The following is a 19,199-nucleotide window of genomic DNA, read 5'->3' as shown; positions in this document are numbered from 1 at the left end:
CTAACTTCTGTAATTGTAGTCGGAGTTAGAGTTTAAAAGAGGAAATATTGTTGATATTCAGTAGTCCAAAGTTAAACACTAGCTGATGGCATATAGTGGAGGGGGCTAGAAAGAGGCATGGAAGAACATTGAAAGGCACTTTGTATATTAGGGTAACTGCCTATTCTAGAAAGCTAGTCATGGTGGTCTGAAGATGAGGGAGTATATATAGACTTATGTCACACTAATGGTGGAGATGTGTGACTATCTGCTTGTGCTTGTGGCTGACTCACCAATGTAAGCGTAAGGGTTTTCCTGGATCCATGAACATTTTAATTGGTGATGGGAGAAATGCTTAAAACTCTTAATTTTCTGACTGCTATAAGGGTTGGGTTGATTTTGATGGTTCTGGGGATATCAAGGGTCTAATTTGAATCTCCTTACCACCATTTCCCTGTAGGCCATGTCTGACTCTCTGTAGGGGCCAGTGTGGTTGTCAGAGTTAGAATTCAGGATGGAGCCTCAAGTTTTTTTTTTTTTTTTTTTTTTTTTTTTTTTTTTTTTTGAGACGGAGTCTCGCTTTGTCGCCCAGGCTGGAGTGCAGTGGCCGGATCTCAGCTCACTGCAAGCTCCGCCTCCCGGGTTTACGCCATTCTCCTGCCTCAGCCTCCCGAGTAGCTGGGACTACAGGCGCCCACCACCTCGCCCGGCTAGTTTTTTGTATTTTTTTAGTAGAGACGGGGTTTCACCATATTAGCCAGGATGGTCTCGATCTCCTGACCTCGTGATCCGCCCGTCTCGGCCTCCCAAAGTGCTGGGATTACAGGCTTGAGCCACCGCGCCCGGCCGAGCCTCAAGTTTTGATCTTGAGAGTTGAGGTAATATAGCCATACTTATAGGAGGCTTTCCTGGGGAGGTTGCTGTACTTGCGGTAGAAACCAGCCTCACAAGGAATTTTCTACAGCTGGTCCTTATACCTTGTGGGTAGCTGCTTCTGTGAGGGTTCAAATGCCACATTTCACCTATTATACTTCAGTTCTGCTACATTTAGTTTTCACACTCTTTAGTGTTCTTTATGGTGCTGGGCATTTAAACTTCTTAATGTGAAACCATTCTAATATTTGCATTTTATAGGAATGCATATTTATGGGAATGCATATACTTTCCCATATAATATGGGAAAGTACTAGTGAATTAAAGTACTACGGTAACTTAGCATCTTGGAATAAAGCCTACTTTTCTCTCCTAAAAAGCACTATTATATAATTCTCAGAAATAATAAATATTATTATATAAATGCTTGTTGGCAGGCCTCAGAGGAGAGAAACAGAAATGGGCACAAAACAGCCTTTATATTATTTGAAGTGATCATAGAATTAATACACACAAAGGGAAGGAAACATTGTGTACTGATTATGTATGCATAGGACTATTGTGTGGCCAAATAGCTTCATTCCTCAAGCATTCAAACTCATTTCAAGGTCAAGATCAAAAACAAGTAACTCCCTGTCTGCAGTAACTCAGTGCAACTAATTAAATGGTCAATGCCATGAAGTAAATCAGTGCCTAGAAGTGCCTGACACTTAGTAGGTATTCATTAAATGAATGAATGAACATTTAAACCAAGTTATAATTTTGTCCTTTATCTTTACAATGTGATATATTTAATATTTTTGTGACAGATTCTCCATTCTAGTATTTCTTTTTTTTTTTTTTTTTTTTTTTAAGACGGAGTTTCACTCTTGTTGCCCAGGCTGGAGTGCAATGGTGCGATCTCAGCTCACTGCAGCCTCCGCCTACTGGGTTCAAGCAATTCTCCTACCTCAGCCTCCCAAGTAGCTGGGATGATAGGCACGTGCCACCATGCCCTGCTAATTTTGTATTTTTTTTAGTAGAGATGGGGTTTCTCCATGTTGGTCAGGCTGGTCTCAAACTCCTGACCTCAGGTGATCCCCCACCTTGGCCTCCCAAAATGTTGGGATTACAGGCATGAGCCACCATGCCTGGCCCATTCTAGTATTTCTATACAAGGTATCTATAGAATATGGAAACATAGGTGAATGTACATAATACTATAAAGGACATCTTCAATTTGTAAAAATATAAAATATTATGTTCCCCAGACTTTATGGACACCCCATAGTTCTGGCCTGTGACTTCATATATGTAGGTTTGGTATGCCAAGAAGTAAGCAGAGTTCTTGCTTTGACATAAAAGGTTTATGACAGCCAATAAATGGGAACACTAGCTTATGTCTTAAGAGTTAGATTTTTCTTTATCCCTTTATCGTTGATTGACTCACTCTTTTGGAGTTAGTTTATCTTGTTATGGTGATTTGGTTTGTTTCTGTACTTGTCATGTCGAGTTATTAACAATAGAGCAGACTAGAATGAGAGTCAGGATAATTTTGACAATAACACTTAGAAATATTAAGGAGAAGGCTGGGTGTGGCTGCTGAGGACTGTATTTGCAGCACTTTGGGAGGCCAAGGTGGGAGGATTACTTGAGTCCAGTTGTTCAAGACCAGCTTGGGCAATATAGTAAGACACTGTCTCAAAAAAAATTTTTTTTTAAATTAGCTGGGCATAGTGTTATATGCTTGTAGTTCTAGCTACTCAGGAGGCTGAGGCAGGAGGATTGCTTGAGCTCAGGAGTTTGAGGTTGTAGTGAGCCATGATTGTGCCACTGCACTCCAGCCTAGGTGACAGAGTGAGACCCTGTCTCTAAAAAAATTAAAATTAAAAAATTTTCCAGGTGAGGTGGCTTACTCTTGTAATCCCAGCACTTTGGGAGGCCAAGGTGGGTGGATCACGAGGTCAGGAGTTCAAGACCAGCCTGACCAACATGGTGAAATCCCGTCTCTACTAAAAATACAAACATTCGCTGGGCATGGTGGCATGCACCTATAATCCCAGCTGCTCAGGAGGCTAAGGCAGGAGAATTGCTTGAACCCAGGAGGCGGAGGTTGCAGTGAGCCGAGATTGCGCCACCGTACTCCATCCTGGGTGACAGAGTGAGACAGTCTCAAAATAAATAAATAAATAAATAAATAAATAAATAAATAAATAAGGAGGGCATTTTCTGGTTTGTTTGACAAAGAACAGTTAGAGTAGGCCCATTCAGGCAGTCATTAATTCCAGGCATGTGAGATTAGAAAGCAGAGACGTAAAAGGCAAATAATTTTCTATCTTAAAGATGTGCTAGGGTTTTTGAGGGCTGATTAGGGATGGGAGGGAATATTTCAGAGGAAACATCTTAGTGATCTGACAATTGAACCCCCTACTCAAACTTTAGGAGTCCTAGTTCTTAAGTTTCAGATTAGCAACAATTAAAGGAGACAAGAGGTAAATGTATCTAGAAGCACCTCTCTTTTGCAATCTGGAGTGGAAAATTTATTTTCCTTTTTTGGACCGGAGAAATATAACCTAGATAAGCAGATAATTTAAAATAGTGAAAACCAGTAAAGTTTGTGACTTTATGGAGGAAAGGCTGACAGATAATGTTTGGATCATTTATTATAAATCTGTTTCTGTGTTCGCATTTGATTTTATGGGTAGACTGTCCAACTCTTTGCCACATCATTGTTTAAAGCAATTATAGGCTGGGTGCGGTGGCTTATGCCTGTAATCTCAAAGCACTTTGGGAGGCCGAGGCAGGCGGATCACCTGAGGTCAGGAGTTCGAGACCAGGCTGGCAAACATGGTGAGACCGTGCTCTACTAAAAATACAAAAAATTAGCCAGGCGTGATGGTGCACGTCTGTAATCGCAGCTACTCACAGGCTGAGGCAGGAGAATAGCTTGAACCCGTGGGTGGAGGTTGCAGTGAGCCGAGATTGCCCCACTGTATCCAGCCTGGGTGACAGAGTGAGATTTCATCTCAAAAAAAGAAAAAAATAAAGTAAGTAAATAAAGATGTTGTAACTAGTAGTAGAATCCTGAGGTCAGATAAACAGTTAAGAAGGATAGCATGAGGTAGTATTTTTGTTAACCATATAACTATTAAGGAATTCCTGATCAAAGGGATGGGATTTACATTGTTAAGTTTCTTTTGGCACCTGTGTTCAAAATCATAATCCACGTGCTCCAGCTTTTGGGCGTTGTATTATTTTGATGTCCTTCTCTAAACAGACACTACTAACACAAATATAGGGGACCAGAATGCCAGTACTGGCATCACACTTTCCACATAAATTATTTTATGTAATCCTTACACATTCTTGTGAATTAGGGATTATTATCCTATTTGAGACTCAGAGACTATTACCTAACTGGAAGTAAGAACTCTCCTCCACTCTCCCAACCTCAGACCACAGAGGTAACCAGGAGGGGAATGCAGTCTCCCAGACCTTTTGTTTTGGAATCTCACAAACATACAGCACTCTAGAGGAGGGGCTTATTAGTTTTCATTTTATAAAAATAGGACAAAGTGCCCATATTGTGCAACAACCTTGTTTTTCAAGTGAACAGGTATTATTTCTGTTTCCTTTCTGTGCATATACCATATACAGAGTTTGACAAAATTGGGGCTCAGTCAGGAGGCGCTGCAGCTCTGAAGGGGGAGGGGGCGGAGATCCAAGTTCGCACCCTGCTCCCTGTTCCCTCCATCCCTTCCCCCTCCTTCTAAAGGCCCCCACCCCTCCAGGCCCCTTCTCCCAGCTCCTGGCCCCTCCTGTGGGTCTCCTCCCTGAGCCCCCACTCTGCCCAGGTCAGCCCTGCTCTCTTCCTGCCTCTCCCTCAATATGCCTTTGATGTTCTATTCTTTACCCACATCTTCCCTAATTCCTCTTATACTACATTGTCTTTATAGTATTCATCACTCTCTGTAATGAGCCGGTTTATTTCGTTTTGTTCTAACGCACTAGAATGTAGGCTCCACAAGGGCAAGGACCTTTTCACTGAAGTGTCTCCAGGGGCTGTGACAGTACCTGAGATATTTTGGGCACATGGTAAATATTTGTTGAGCGTGTTGATGATTTACATTTACAAATGACTGATTAGGCATTTATTGGTCATTTGCATGTAGCTACCAGTGTGAGTAATTAAAACATTTAGCTGGTTTCTACCAAGTGTAAGGCTGGTAGGAATTAAAGTTGAACATACATTTCCTGTTTTCAGACAACTCCCTGACAAACATGTATTAAAATATAGAATCATAAGGTCTAAAACAAGAGTGTGTTGTGTGCAACAAAGAGAGTTTGTACTTGAATCAGACAAAAGAATGATTAAATTTGTGTGTGGTTGGGAAATCTCCAGGAAAATCTTCAATAGTTTAAGGTATTTTCGGAGTTTTTCTGATTTTGAAAGTAATACCTGTTAACTATTTAAAACTTGAGAGGGAAAAAACACGGATAAAAAACCCCAATTGCCCATAATTCTTTTTTTTTTGAGATGGAGCCTCGCTCTGTTGCCCAGGCTGGAGTGCAGTGGTGCAGTCTGGGCTCACTGTAAGCTCCGCCTCCCGGGTTCAAGCAATTCTCCTGCCTCAGCCTCCTGAGTAGCTCGGATTACAGGTGCTCACCCCACCACGCCCAGCTAATTTCTGTATTTTTAGTAGAGATGGGATTTCACCATGTTGGTCAGGCTGGTCTCAAACTCCTGACCTTGTGATCTGCCTGCCTCGGTCTCCCGAAATGCTGGGATTACAGGCGTGAGCCACCACACCCAGCCAATTGCCCATAATTCTGTTAACCAGATACAAATACTCTTAATGTTTTGATGTATTTTCTGTTAATTATCTCTTTTTTGTGTATGTGTAATGTAATTTACATAGTGGAGATCATTCTGTTTATGCAGTTTTACCATTTTATAGCCATATTTTTAACATTTTATATAATTATATAAACATTTTGATGATTGCATAATATTCCATTATGGGAATCCATTATGACAAAATGTTAATCCATTATATAAAATGTTAATCCATTATATAAAATGTTTTCATATTTGGGGGATTTAGATAGATTTTTTTGTTTTGTTTTGTTTGAAATAGAGTCTTGCATTGTTGCCCAGGCTGGACTCCAACTGAGTTCAAGAGATCCTCCCACCTCAGCCTTTCAAGTAGCTGGGACTATAGGCATGTGCTACCATACTCAGCTGTTTTCGGTTTTTGAATATTGAACACAATGCTGTCATGAACATCTTTAGGCATCATAATACTTTATTTAGAGGTAAGTGGGCAGGGTTTGACAGGCAGATCAGAAAATGGGGTAGGGGGCTGGGCGCAGTGGCTCATGCTTGTAATCCCAGCACTTTGGGAGGCTGAGGTGGGCAGATCACAAGGTCAAGAGATCGAGACCATCCTGGCCAACATGGTGTGACCCCATCTCTACTAAAAATACAAAAATTAGCTGGGCGTGGTGGTGCACACCTGTAGTCCCAGCTACTCAGGAGGGTGAGGCAGGAGAATCGCTTGAACCCGGGAGGTGGAGATTGCAATAAGCCAAGATCATACCATTGCATTCCAGCCTGGTGACAGAGCGTCACTCCGCCACAGAAAAAAAAAAAGAAAATGGGATAGGTTTCGATTTTTAAAAAAATTTATATATATAAATTATTAAGTATAAATATATAGTATAAATATATAGTTTATAGCTAAACTATATATAACTATATATTATATTATTAACTATAAATATATATTTAATATATATTAATTATATATTAAATATAAGTATATATTTAATATATATTTAATATATGTTTAATAATTTATATATATAAACTTTTATATATATAGTTTTTTTTAGAAGTCAGGTGGTCTTGCTCTGTCACTTAGGCCAGTGTGCGGTGGCATGATCATAGCTCACTGTAACCTCAGACCCCTGGACTCAAGCGATCCTCCTGCCTCAACCTCCCTGGTAGCTAGGACTACAGGCACATACCACTATGCCCAGCTGATTTTTAAATTTGTTGTAGAGACAGGATCTTGAACTCCTGGGCTCAAGCAATCCTTTCACCCCAGTGAAATCCTTTCAGTCCCAAAGTGCTGGGATTATAGGCGTGAGCCACCTTGCTTAGCCAGGGTTGTTGTTGTTGTTGTTTCCAGCAGAGGGACTAGCTTGTGTACAGGCAAGAAACGACATGGTGTGCTGAGAGAGCAAGAGATTTAGGGTAGGGGTTAGGCAAGAAAGTGATGAGGCTGGAGAAGTAGATAGGTGCCGCCAGATCACAAAGGGCATTCTAGCAGTCTGTGTCTTCAACTTTCTCAAGTGAGGAACATTGAAGGATTTTTAAGCTGAGAAACATAGTTATTGTAAAGCTTTTTTAAGTTGGTGAGTGAAGTGATCGCATCTTTGTTTCAGAATGATTACCCTAGGATATCTTTGTCAGGAACCAAACTCAGGAAACCAAACTCAGTTAACATGGGAGAACCTAAAGTGATTAAAAGGAAGGGACAGATTTAAGCAACAGTCAGGGGCGTGGTGGCTCACGCCTGTAATCCCAGCACTTTGGGAGGCTGTGGTGGGTGGAACACTTGAGGTCAGGAATTCGAGACCAGCTTGGCCAAGATGGTGAAACCCCATCTCTACTAAAAATACAAAATTAGGCTGGGCATGATGGTTTACGCCTGTAACCCCAGCACTTTGGGAGGCTGAGGTGAGTGGATCACAAGGTCAGGAGTTCGAGACCAACCTGGCCAAAGAGACCAACCTGGCCAATTTGGTGAAACCCAGTCTCTACTAAAAATACAAAAATTAGCCGGGAGTGGTGGCAGGCACCTGTAATATCAGCTACTTGGGAGGCTGAGGCAGGAGAACTGCTTGAATCTGGGAGTTGGAGGTTGCAGTGAGCCAAGATCACATCATTGCACTCCAGCCTGGGTGAAAGAGTGAGACTCTGACTAAAAAAAAAAAAAAAAAAAAAAATGACAAAAATTAATCAGATGTGGTGGCAGGTGCCTGTGATCCCAGCTGCTTGCGGTGCTGAGGCAGGAGAATAGCTTGAACCCAGAAGGCGGAGGTTGCAGTGATCCGAGATTGTGCCACTGCACTGCAGCCTGGGTGACAGAGCGAGACTCCGTCTCCAAAAAAAAAAAAAAAAAGTAATTAGGAGGTTACCTGGAAGGACTTGGTGATTACTTGCATGTAGGGAATAAAGGAGAAGGAAGAGTCTAGATTTTTGGTTTAGGCAGCTGGGGAAAATGATTTAGAGGTGGAAATGGTTAATAGTGGCAGATTAGAATTTTCATGACTCATAAATCAGGCGGGTTTTAGAGTAGAAGAATTTCAGAAAGGAAGGCCATGTGTTGGGTATATTTGAACAAGTGATTTGACATTTCTTACTCACCCATGCTTTTGTGTGATTCTTAATGTGTGGAAAGGAAAACCTTATTAGGATAGATTACTTTGTGGACTACTTATTAGAACACTACATCTTAGAAAAGGAACAACTACCATTCTAAGTGAAGAGCTTTTTCTGACTCTAGCCTGATTTTCCTAAATTGCACCCTGAGAATTAGAGTATGTGTTGATTAGTCATCTTGTTTGTGGGTTATAGCCTGACATTGCAAAGGACAATAAGGAATTCCTAACCAATTAATCATGTGGGAGGATTATACACAATAAAATAAATGAAACCTGCCATCCCTTATTATTTAAGTTGAATAAAATCACTGATAAATCAGTGGATGTTATTAGCCAGTCTGAGATATCATTAATAAGGTCTTAGCAAAGTTGAAATTAGATCCTATGGAATTTAGTTCTGCTGTTCTAATACAAGACTTAGTTTTCTTGTAAAGATGATGAAATGCTTTGCAGCTTGGGGTGGATAGAGTCATAGGTTGATGAGCTTTGAGGCGGAGGTGGGGAAAAGGGTACAGGAGCCACCAGAACTGCATTTTATGTGTCCATTTGTATTTCTAGGGAGAGAGGTGAACTGTAACATTCATTAAATTTTCAGAGGGGTCCATAACTTAAAAATGGTTAAGAAATACAGATACAGAGTAAAAGCACTGCTACATGGCACCCAACAATATGGCACCCAATGCAGACTTAAAATTTCTCTTTCTCCCTCTTCAGAGCTGAGAGAATTCCTACTGAACTTTAATAACTTTTTGAATAAATGAAGCCTGATTGCTATTGTATCTAGCTTTTTCTAAATTCAAATCTAGCAAATTCAAATTACTTTTCATCAAATAATTTTTTGGCATTCATTCCATTGGTTTACATATATTTAAGTCACATAATTACAATAATACTGACATTAAAAAGGTTTAGAACTGAGTGCAGAGGCTCATACCTGTAATCCCAGCACTTTGGGAGGCTGAGGTGGGCGGATTGCTTTAACTCAGTAGTTCGAGACCAGCTTGGGCAACATAGCAAGATCCCCTATCTACAAAAAATTAAAAAAAAAAAAAAGAGGTTTGGAGACAAACCTCTACCATCTCTAGGTAAGCTTGCAATTCATCTGGTGGACAGAAATTTATGGTCTTATTGGTCATGAGTGTTGAATGTGCTGTGGATATTTTTTATTGGGAAGATAAAACACAGAGGTTAATCTGGAAAGTCAGATAAGTGAACGTCTTTGATGGGGTAATTTATAAATAATAGAAATTTTAATACTTCTCACAATTCTAGAGGTTAGAAAGTCCAAGATAAAGGCACTAACTGATTCATTGGTAAGGGCTTGTTCCCTGCTTCATGAATGGTGCCACTTTCTGTGTCCTCACATGGCAGAAGGGGCAGACACACACCCTTCAATCAATGTCTCTCTCTCCCTCTTTTAAGAGATGGGGTCTCATTGTGCTGCCCAGTCTGAACTTGAACTCCTGGGCTCAAGCTATCCTCCTGCCTCAGCCTTCTGTGTCGCTGGGACGACAGGCCAATCTTTCTTATAAAAGCTGTAACCCCATTAATGAGGGCAGAGCCTTCGTGACTTAATTATTTCCCCGAAGGCCCTACCTCTTAATACTATCACATTGAGGAGTAAATTTCAACGTGTGCATTTTGGGGGTATACCACATTCGGACCACAGCAGCAAAGCTTCTGCTGTAGTAGATGCTTGTTATATAGTTGAATAAATAAATGAATTTGAAAGTTTTTTTTTTTTTTTTTTTTTGAGGCAGAGTCTTGCTCTGTTGTCCAGGCTGGAGTGCACTGGCGTGATCTCATCTCACTTCAGCCTTTGCCTCCCAGGCTGAAGAGATTCTCCTGCCTCAGCCTCCCGAGTAGCTGGGATTACAGGCACCTGCCACCATGCCCAGATATTTTTTGTATTTTTAGTAGAGATGGGGTGTCATCATGTTGTCCAGGGTGGTCTTGAACTCGTGACCTCAAGTGATCAGCCTGCCGTGGCCTCCCAAAATGCTGGGATTACAGGCGCAAGTCACCACGCCTGGCCTGAAAGTTTTGATTCAAGAGTCAGGTGTTGTTACACTTCTGGTACAGGAGTTATAACTCAGAAATATTAACTTGTCAGGTATTGCTGTTTGTATACATGACCTCCTCTCTTTAGGGGAACATTTCTACTCTGCATTCACTTATTTGGTGGTGTTATTATTTTAGGTCTGTTCCTACTATTGTAACCTAATGAAATGAGTGGACAGTAGAGCTGGGGAAAGGAGTAGGAGTTGGTGATTTATGGAGCAGAGGGGCATCTGTGAGAGCCCTAGTTCTGGATTTCAACAGTAGACCAACTCAGAGAAGCTTGCTAGACTGGTAGATGATGTAGCGTTTTTTGTTTCTTTGTTTAGCTTTGTAATCAATTATCTACTACTTATAGGCTGGAATGGAAACCTAACCATCATCTATTACTTTGTTTCTATTGGTAAGAAGCCCGTTTAACAAAAGAGCATTTCAGAATGCAATTTGTTAAAGATGTTTAACATCAAGGCCTGGTAAGAACAATTGACTAGGCTTTTGCCAGCTCTAAGCTGTTTTTCAGCATGGTGGTCTGCGTATATGTAAATGAAAACAAAAAGATCCTGTCTTGTTTACTTGTTCTGGAAGGAGGTTGTTATTTTTTCAACATGGCAGTTTAAGGTGTAGGTTTACCATGTACTTCATTGCCATAGTGCTCATTCAAAGGGAAAAAAGTTATCTGGGCGGGATGGGGGTGGGGTGGGGAAGGCTTTACTATTTAAATCTATGGAATGGCATTATCAAAATAGTTGAATCTAGTTAAAAATCGTTGGCTCTTATGCTGCAGAAACACAATCTAAATAATTTCAGTGATTTTACATTGCTGATGAAACATTATTTTGAATATTTGTCAAATTAAACTTTGTGTTAATTTTAAACAGAACAAAGACTAATTGTGCTAATGGTTACAAACTAAAACTTTTAGTGAATGGAAAGTTTTAAATTTTACTTTCATACACATTACATATTTAACATTTTAGAAGATTTGGGGCTGGATGGGAGATTGTTTTTTTTTGAGACGAAATCTCTATTGCCCAGTCTGGAGTGCAGTGGCCCAATCTCCGCTCACTGCAGCCTCCACCTCCTGGGTTCAAACACTTCTGGCTCAACCTCTGGAGTAGCTGGGACGACAGGCATGTGCCACCACACTTGGCTAATTTTTGTATTTTTAGCAGAGATGGGGTTTTGCCACATTGACCAGGCTGGTATCGAACTCCTGACCTCAGGTAGTCTGCCCACCTCAGCTTCCCAAAGTGTTGGGATTACAGGCATGAGCCACCATGCCTGGCCTGGAGATTGATTTTATCATATTTTGATCTAGAATTTCTCAACATTTCAAAGATATGAGCTCATCAGAAGGTAACAAAATTATTTAGTTAACATTGTAGAGCTTACTGCCTGTTTTCTACTTATTTGCCAGTGCAGATAATTCTGTTTTACCTATCAATTCTGGTGTGATCCAGAATATGAACTGTTATTCCAGAGTAGCTATTTTTAGGTAGGTGAGTCATGCAGGTATAACACAAGGTTTTCATTTTAAAATGTAACGGGATATCTGATATTCTGCTTTAGGCTGAGCTTCATTATATGTGAAAAGTAGAAAACAACTTTTAGGAAATTATAGCTTAAGGTCAAAAATTCAAGGCCTGTGGTTAGGATTAAAGGCAGAAAAATCTCTTGATAGTGAATGTATTCCTTCACATTGTGAGGTATAATGGAAGGTTGAAACATACAAGGAGGTTGAGGTGACATATTCTGTTAGTGGGACATAAATAATAGAGAATGTATTGAATACTGAGACATCAAAGGACACTGAAAGACAGTGAAGATTTCAGCAAAGAGGACAAAGCTGGGTAAAAGGATGCTACAGCTTTTGTTACAATAATTAAATATTTAAAAGGGCAGCCATTTTATATGGTCCAAGAAATTAAGCAATTGCCCATTTTATATTCCAGTTTTATGCAAGCAAGCCATAGGCAAGCAAGCTGATATTAGGAATTTATATTAAAAAGTTTCTTCTAGGGGTGTCATAAGCAAGTTCAAAACCCAATCTTTTAATCTCTTGGGGCATGATCATAGTATTCATGATGCCCCGAAGACACTTCATGTTTGTTCCAAACCATCAAAGAAAGTATGTTCAACATAATTTGCATTGCATATATTATTAATCTGGACTGATGGCTTCTCACAGTAGTCAGTATTGTGAAAAGATAAACTATATAGAAAAGTTATGCACTATAGGTCTGTGTTCACCTGAGCCTTAGGAAGTCCAGGCTGCAGTGAGCTGTGATCACACCACTGCACTCCAGCCTGGGTGGCAGATTGAGACCCTGTCTGAAAAGGGAAAAAAAAAAAAAAAGAAAAGATGGGGAAGTGGAACTGCTGTGAGGACAGGCCCTGGAGTAAATGAGAGGTCTCTTCATGCTATAGAGCACCCTATGACAATCTCTATTGTACTTACTCTGTAGGATTCACAAAAGGTCTTTGTTCAACAGTTTATGTTGGCCTCTTGTGGGTAGTTCACTTGTGGGTAGGCTGGAGAACAGGATCTATGCTTGTAATGGTTTTTGTTAAAACACAGATCCATGTCTCAATTTTTTATATACTTACGCATACACATATGGACATATATCCATGCATCCTGTAAGACTGAGTAGGAGACATTTTCAGTAGACCATGTAATGGCAAAGTTGTATCAGTTATCTAAAAGTCAAAATTTCTCTTTGATTTTGTTTTGGGTGTTTGTTTGTTTTTGAGATGGAGTCTCACTCTGTTGCCTAGGCTGGAGTGCAGTGGTGCGGTCTCAGCTCATTGCAACCTCCACCTCCCGGGTTCAAGCGATTCTCCTGCCTTGGCTTCCCAAGTAGCTGGGATTACAGGCGTGTGCCAACACACTGGGCTATTTTTTGTATTTTTAATAGAGACGAGGTTTCACCATGTTGGTCAGGCTGGTCTCAGATTCCTGACCTCGTGATCTGCCCACGTCGGCCTCCCAAAGTGCTAGGATTACAGGTGTGAGCCACTGTGCTCAGCCTTCTTGTTGTTTTTGACACAGGGTCTCCCTCTGTCACCCAGGCTGCAGTGTACTAGTGTACAATCACAGCTCACTGAAGCCGTGACTTCCTGGGATCAGGTGATCCTCCCACCTCAGCCACCCGAGTAACTGGGACTACAGGTATGGACTATCATGCCCAGATAATTTTTTGTATTTTTTTGTAGATGCGAGGTTTTGCCATGTTGGCCAGGCTGGTCTCAAACTCCTGGGCTCAAGCTGTTTTACTGCCTTAGTCTCACAAAGTCCTGGAATTACAGTCCCAACCTCTTTGATTTTGAAATACTGTTTTGTCAGTGGTCATTTATGATCATTTGTTGTTAATATGAATTTATTTTATATTTTAATTTTTTTTTGAGGCAGAGTTTTGCGCTTGTTGCCTAGGCTGGAGTGCAATGGCATGATCTCGGCTCATCACAACCTCCGCCTCCCAGGTTTAAGCGATTCTCCTACCTCAGCCTCCTAAGTAGCTGGGATTATAGGCATGTGCTACCACACCCAGCTAATTTTTGTATTTTTAGTAGAGACGGGGTTCCTCCCATGTTGGTCATGCTGGTCTCGAACTCCAGACCTCAGGTGATCCACCTGCCTCAGCCTCCCAAAGTGCTGGGATTACAGGCGTAAGCCACCATGCCCAGCTTGTTAATATGAATTTAATTTGATTTCTTGAGTACTTATTGATGGTAGAGACTTGAGAAGCATTCTGGGAGTCAAAGTTGCAGAATTTATTGTGAATCATCATATTGATTAATCAATTAAATATGTTAATATTTAGATGCCAACATAGTGGTTTATGTCATTAGTGCATGACTCTCAAGTTGGGATTTTTATTCTGTGCATATACTTGTGTGTGTGTGTGTGTGTGTGTATATATATATATATATTTTTTTTTTTTTTTTTTTTTTTTTTTTTGAGACAGAGTCTTGCTGTGTCACCAGGCTGGAGTGCAGTGGCACGATCTTGGCTTACTGCAACCTCCGCCTCCCAGGTTCAAGTGATTCTCTTGCCTCAGCCTCCTGAGTAGCTCGGACTACAGGCATGTGCCACCACGCCCAGCTAATTTTTTGTGTTTTTAGTAGAGAGAGGGTTTCACCATGTTGGCCAGGATGATCTTGTCTCTTGACTTTGTGATCCATGCTCTTCAGCCTCCCAAAGTGCTGGGATTACAGGCGTGAGCCACCGCACCCAGCCACCAAAATATATTTTTTTAAATGATTTTTATTCTGATGTTCTAGTTCAGGTTTCATAGGATTTGGAGAGTGTCTGATATCTTCATTTATTAAAAAAAAAAATCAGCTGGGTGCGGTGGCTCACGCCTGTAATCCCAACACTTTGGGAGGCTGAGGCGGGCAGATCATGATGTCAGGAGATGGAGACCATCCTGGCCAACATGGTGAAACCCCGTCTCTGCTAAAAATACAAAAATTAGCTGCGTGTGGTGGTGCACGCCTATAGTCCCAGCTACTTGGGAGGCTGAGGCAGGAGAATTGCTTGAACCTGGGAGGTGGAGGTTGTAGTGAACCGAGATTGTGCCACTGTACTGCAGCCTGGTGACAGAGTGAGACTCGTTCTCAAAAAAAAAAAAAAAAAAAAAAAACAAGGCCAGGTGTCGTGGCTCATGCCTGTAATTCTAGCACTTTGGGAGGCCGAGGTGGGCAGATCACAAGGTCAGGAGTTCAAGACCAGCCTCGCCAACATGGTGAAACCCTATCTCTACTGAAAATACAGATAATTAGCTGGGCGTAGTGGTGGGCACCTGTAATCCAGCTACTCAGGAGGCAGAGGCAGGAGAATCGCTTGAACCCGGGAGGTGGAGGTTGCAGAAGTCGAGATCGTGCCACTGCACTGCAGCCTGGTGACAGAGTGAGGCTCTGTCTCCAAAAAAAAAAAAAAAAAAAAAGCCGGGCGCAGTGACTCATGTCTGTAATGCCAGCACTTTGGGAGGCCGAGGTGGGTGAATCAGGAGGTCAGGAATTCGAGACCAGCCTGGCCCACATGGTGAAACCCCGTCTCTACTAAAAATACAAAAAATGGCCAGGTGCGGTGGCTCAAGCTTGTAATCCCAGCACTTTGGGAGGCCAAGGTGGGCGAATCACGAGGTCAGGAGATCAAGACCATCCTGGCTAGCACGGTGAAACCCCGTCTCTACTATAAAAATACAAAAAAATTAGCTGGGCGTGGTGGCGGGCACCTGTAGTCCCAGCTACTCAGGAGGCTGAGGCAGGAGAATGGCGTGAACCTGGGAGGTGGAGCTTGCAGTGAGCCAAGATCACACCACTGCACTCCAGCCTGGGAGACAGAGCAAGACTCCATCTCAAAAAAAAAAAAAAAAAAATTAGCTGGGTGTAGTGGCAGGTGCCTGTAATCCCAGTTACTTGGGAGGCAGAGGCAGGAGAATCGATTGAACCCTGGAAATTGCAGTGAGCTGAGATTGCACTACTGCACTCTAGCCTGGGCAACAGATGAGACTCCATCTCAAAAAAAAAAAAAGAAAAGAAAATCTTGGCTCAGCACTGTGGCTCACGTTCGTGATGCTAGCCAGCACTTTGAGTGGCCAAGGTGGGTGGATCACTTGAGGTCAGAAGTTTGAGACTAGCCTGGCCAACATGGCGAAACCCTGCCTCCACTAAAAATACAAAAATTAGCCAGATGTGGTGGCATATGCCTGTAATTCCAGCTCCTCGGGAGGCTGAGGCATGAGAATCACTTGAACCCAGGAAGCAGAGGTTGCAGTGAGCGAAGATTGCACCACTGCACTCCAGCTGGGTGACAGAGCGAGACTTTGTCTAAACAAAAATAATAATAATAAATAATAAAAAACTTTTACTGATGTTGGGAATGCTGGGAAAGTTGAAAAAAAATTGTTAAAATAAATTCGAGCCAGGCATAGTGGCTCACACATGTAATCCCAGTACTTTGAGAGGCCAAGGCGGGCGGATCACGTGAGGTCAGGAGTTTGAGACCAGCCTGGCCAATATGGTGAAACCTCATCTCCAGTAAAAATAGAAAAAAAATTAGCCGGGTATTGTGGCGCATGCCTGTAATCCCAGCTACTTGGAGGACTGAGGCAGGAGAATTGCTTGAACCTGGGAGGCGGCGGTTACAGTGAGTTGGGATCACGCCACTACATTCCAACCTTGGGGACAGAGTGAGACTTCATGTTAAAAAAAAAAAAAAAATTGAGCAGTATCTTAGTCCATTTGTGTTGCTATAACAAAAATACCACAATTTGGGTAATTACAAAGAACAGAAATTTATTTCCTCACGGTTCTGGAGGCTGGGAAGTCCAAGATCAAAGTTGCCAGTGGGTTTGGTGTCTGATGAGGGCTCCTTCCTGCTTCCAAGATGGTGCCTTGTTGGTGCATTCTCCAGAGAGCATGCTGAGTCTTCACACGACAGAGGGACAGAAGGTCAAAAAGGAGCTAAGCTGGTTCCTTCTAACCCTTTTATAAGGCGCTAATCCATGCATGAGGATGGAGCCCTCATAACTTAATCATTTCCCAAAAGGCCCACCACCTCTTAATATCACCACAATAGAGATTAAGTTGAAGACATGAATTTGGGGGGACATTCAGACCATAGCAGGTGGGATGGGTGACTATTTGGTGGAAAATGAAAATGGTTGTGTGTTGCTTGAGATTAATATGTGTGCAATGGTAAAAAGTTGAAAGTTGAGTCATATGTATGGTTTTCTGTTTGGTGATTTTGGGGATAAATTTGGCTTTTTAGAAGTATGACCTATATTTCTGTAATTCTAGATTGTAAATGTGACCCTGAATTGCAGTCAAAATGGCAGAGTATATAATTCACTGTGTACTGGGGAGATTTGGTGGACTTCAACTAATTTGCCATATTATAATTAGCTCTAGACTAGGAGATTTACCCTAGTTGTTGGGCTTTAACATAGTAGTCTACTGAGTCCTGAGACTGTTGGAAAAAGTAGTAGAGATGGCCATGTTTGTTTTGTGTTTCACTTAAAAAATCTGCTTTAAATACCCAGTCAGGAGTTAGGTGTCAAATCATAAAAACAGTAAGGTTCTACAAAGTCTGAAAATTTAGGACATGTTTATAGCCTGTTCTTAAGATTAAGCTTCAATGAAGTTGATATATTATGCCTGTTGTTTCTACATTAATCTTATGTTCTCCTACTCTACCATTCCGGGAACCAAAATAAGGTAGATTGCTGCAAGTATGGATTTTAATTTCGGTAATTTAAATCATTAGAACAACTTATTTATAAATTACCCTTTTCAAACCAATCTTCTTTGTTTGTGTTTGTTAAACTTAATGAATCTCCAACACAACTTATTTCACTTACAATTCATATTCATTGACTTTTGTTAAAGCCCCACGTAAACCCCACTAGGGAAATCTGTTAATTATGTAAAACTGAGTTTCCTAAACTTGCTGAGCAAGCACTACCTTGACAGAGCCTCAGGAGTATCTTAGAAGAAGGAGTGTCTTAGGATGGGAGAAGTTAGGGTACTTGATAAGGTTTTGGGGACTGGGGTTACTCATAATGTGGTTTTAGGGCAGAAGTTAAACAAGATTTGGATGGGGATTGGTAAAATGTATAAACTGGCCTAGTTGCTGAAATAGTCACTAGTCTTAACTTTGGAATGCAGGAATTTAAGCAGAGTTACCATGAAATCTGTCTGTAGCAGTGCTGTCTAAAGAAATAGACTACAAGCTGCATAGATCATTTTAAATTTTCTAGTAGCACATTTGAAAAGTAAAAAGAAACAGGTGAAATTAATTTTATTTTTTAAATTTTATTTATTTTTTCTAGAGATGGGGTCTTGCTATGTTGTCCAGGCTGGTCTTGACCTTCTGGCTTTAACTGATCCTCTCACCTGGGCCTCCCAAAGTGCTGGGATTATAGGTGTGAACCACCATGCTTGGCTGAAATGAATTTTAATAATATATTTTATTTAACCTCTATATACGAAATGTTATTTTAACACATGATCAATATAAAAATTATTAATGAGATGTTTTACTTTTTTTTGTACTAAGTCTTTGAAATCCAATGGCTACTTTACAAATACAACACATCTCAATTTATTCTAGCAACATTTCAAGTGCTCAGTAGCCGCATGTGCTCAATAGCCATAGTGTCTACTATATTGGACAATGAAGATACATTGTTTTAGGCTGGACAAGGTGGCTCACACCTGTAATGCCAGCACTTTGGGAGACCGAGGTGAGTGGATCACCTGAGGTCAGGAATTCAAAACCAGCCTGGCCAACATGGTGAAACCCCGTCTCTACTAAAAACACAAAAATTAGCTGGGCGGTGGTGTGTGCCTGTAATCCCAGCTGCTTGGGAGGCAGAGGCAGGAGAATTGCTTGAACCCGGGAAGTGGAGGTTGCAGTGAGCCGAGCTTGCACTTGAAACTCCGTCTCAAGAAAAAAAAAAAAAGATATATTGTCTTAAAACGTATATGTTGGAGCTGGGCATGGTAGCTCTTGCCTGTAATCCTAGCACTTTGGGAGGCCAAAGCGGGCACATCACTTGAGGTCAGGAATTCAAAACCAGCCTAGCCAACATAGTGAAACCCCGTCTCTACTAAAAATACAAAAAATAAAAATAAAAAACCCAGCATGATGGCAGGCGCCTGTAATTCTAGCTTCTTGGAAGGCTGAGGCAGGAGAATTGCTTGAACCCTTGAGGTGGAGGTTGCAGTGAGTTGAGATGGTGCCACTGCACTCCAGCCTGGGCAACAAAGTGAAACTCCATCTCAAAAAAAGAAAAATATATATTTTCTTAGAACATAAGTGTTTGAGCTGGGTGTGGTGGCTCATGCCC

At 41.3% G+C, this 19,199-nt stretch overlaps 1 protein-coding gene and 2 long non-coding RNA genes across 18 annotated transcripts in view; all 3 read left to right on the top strand.

Moving 5' to 3' along the window:
- The window catches only part of CPEB3 (cytoplasmic polyadenylation element binding protein 3), a 242,984-nt gene that overhangs the window by 53,361 nt on the left and 170,424 nt on the right, over positions 1 to 19,199 (top strand). The window lies entirely within an intron of this gene.
- On the top strand, positions 670 to 9,339 carry LOC144331176 (uncharacterized). Its single transcript, XR_013398134.1, has 3 exons — positions 670 to 824; positions 7,167 to 7,251; positions 7,577 to 9,339. It is a non-coding gene; the product is annotated as an uncharacterized LOC144331176 (long non-coding RNA).
- Positions 3,636 to 6,489, top strand: LOC144331186 (uncharacterized). Its single transcript, XR_013398147.1, has 2 exons — positions 3,636 to 4,943; positions 6,328 to 6,489. It is a non-coding gene; the product is annotated as an uncharacterized LOC144331186 (long non-coding RNA).

The sequence above is a fragment of the Macaca mulatta genome, chromosome 9 (assembly GCF_049350105.2).
Source record: "Macaca mulatta isolate MMU2019108-1 chromosome 9, T2T-MMU8v2.0, whole genome shotgun sequence".
Classification (NCBI taxonomy): domain Eukaryota; kingdom Metazoa; phylum Chordata; class Mammalia; order Primates; family Cercopithecidae; genus Macaca; species Macaca mulatta.
Note: the sequence above shows the minus strand (reverse complement) of the source record. Positions and strands in the feature narration are given on the sequence as shown.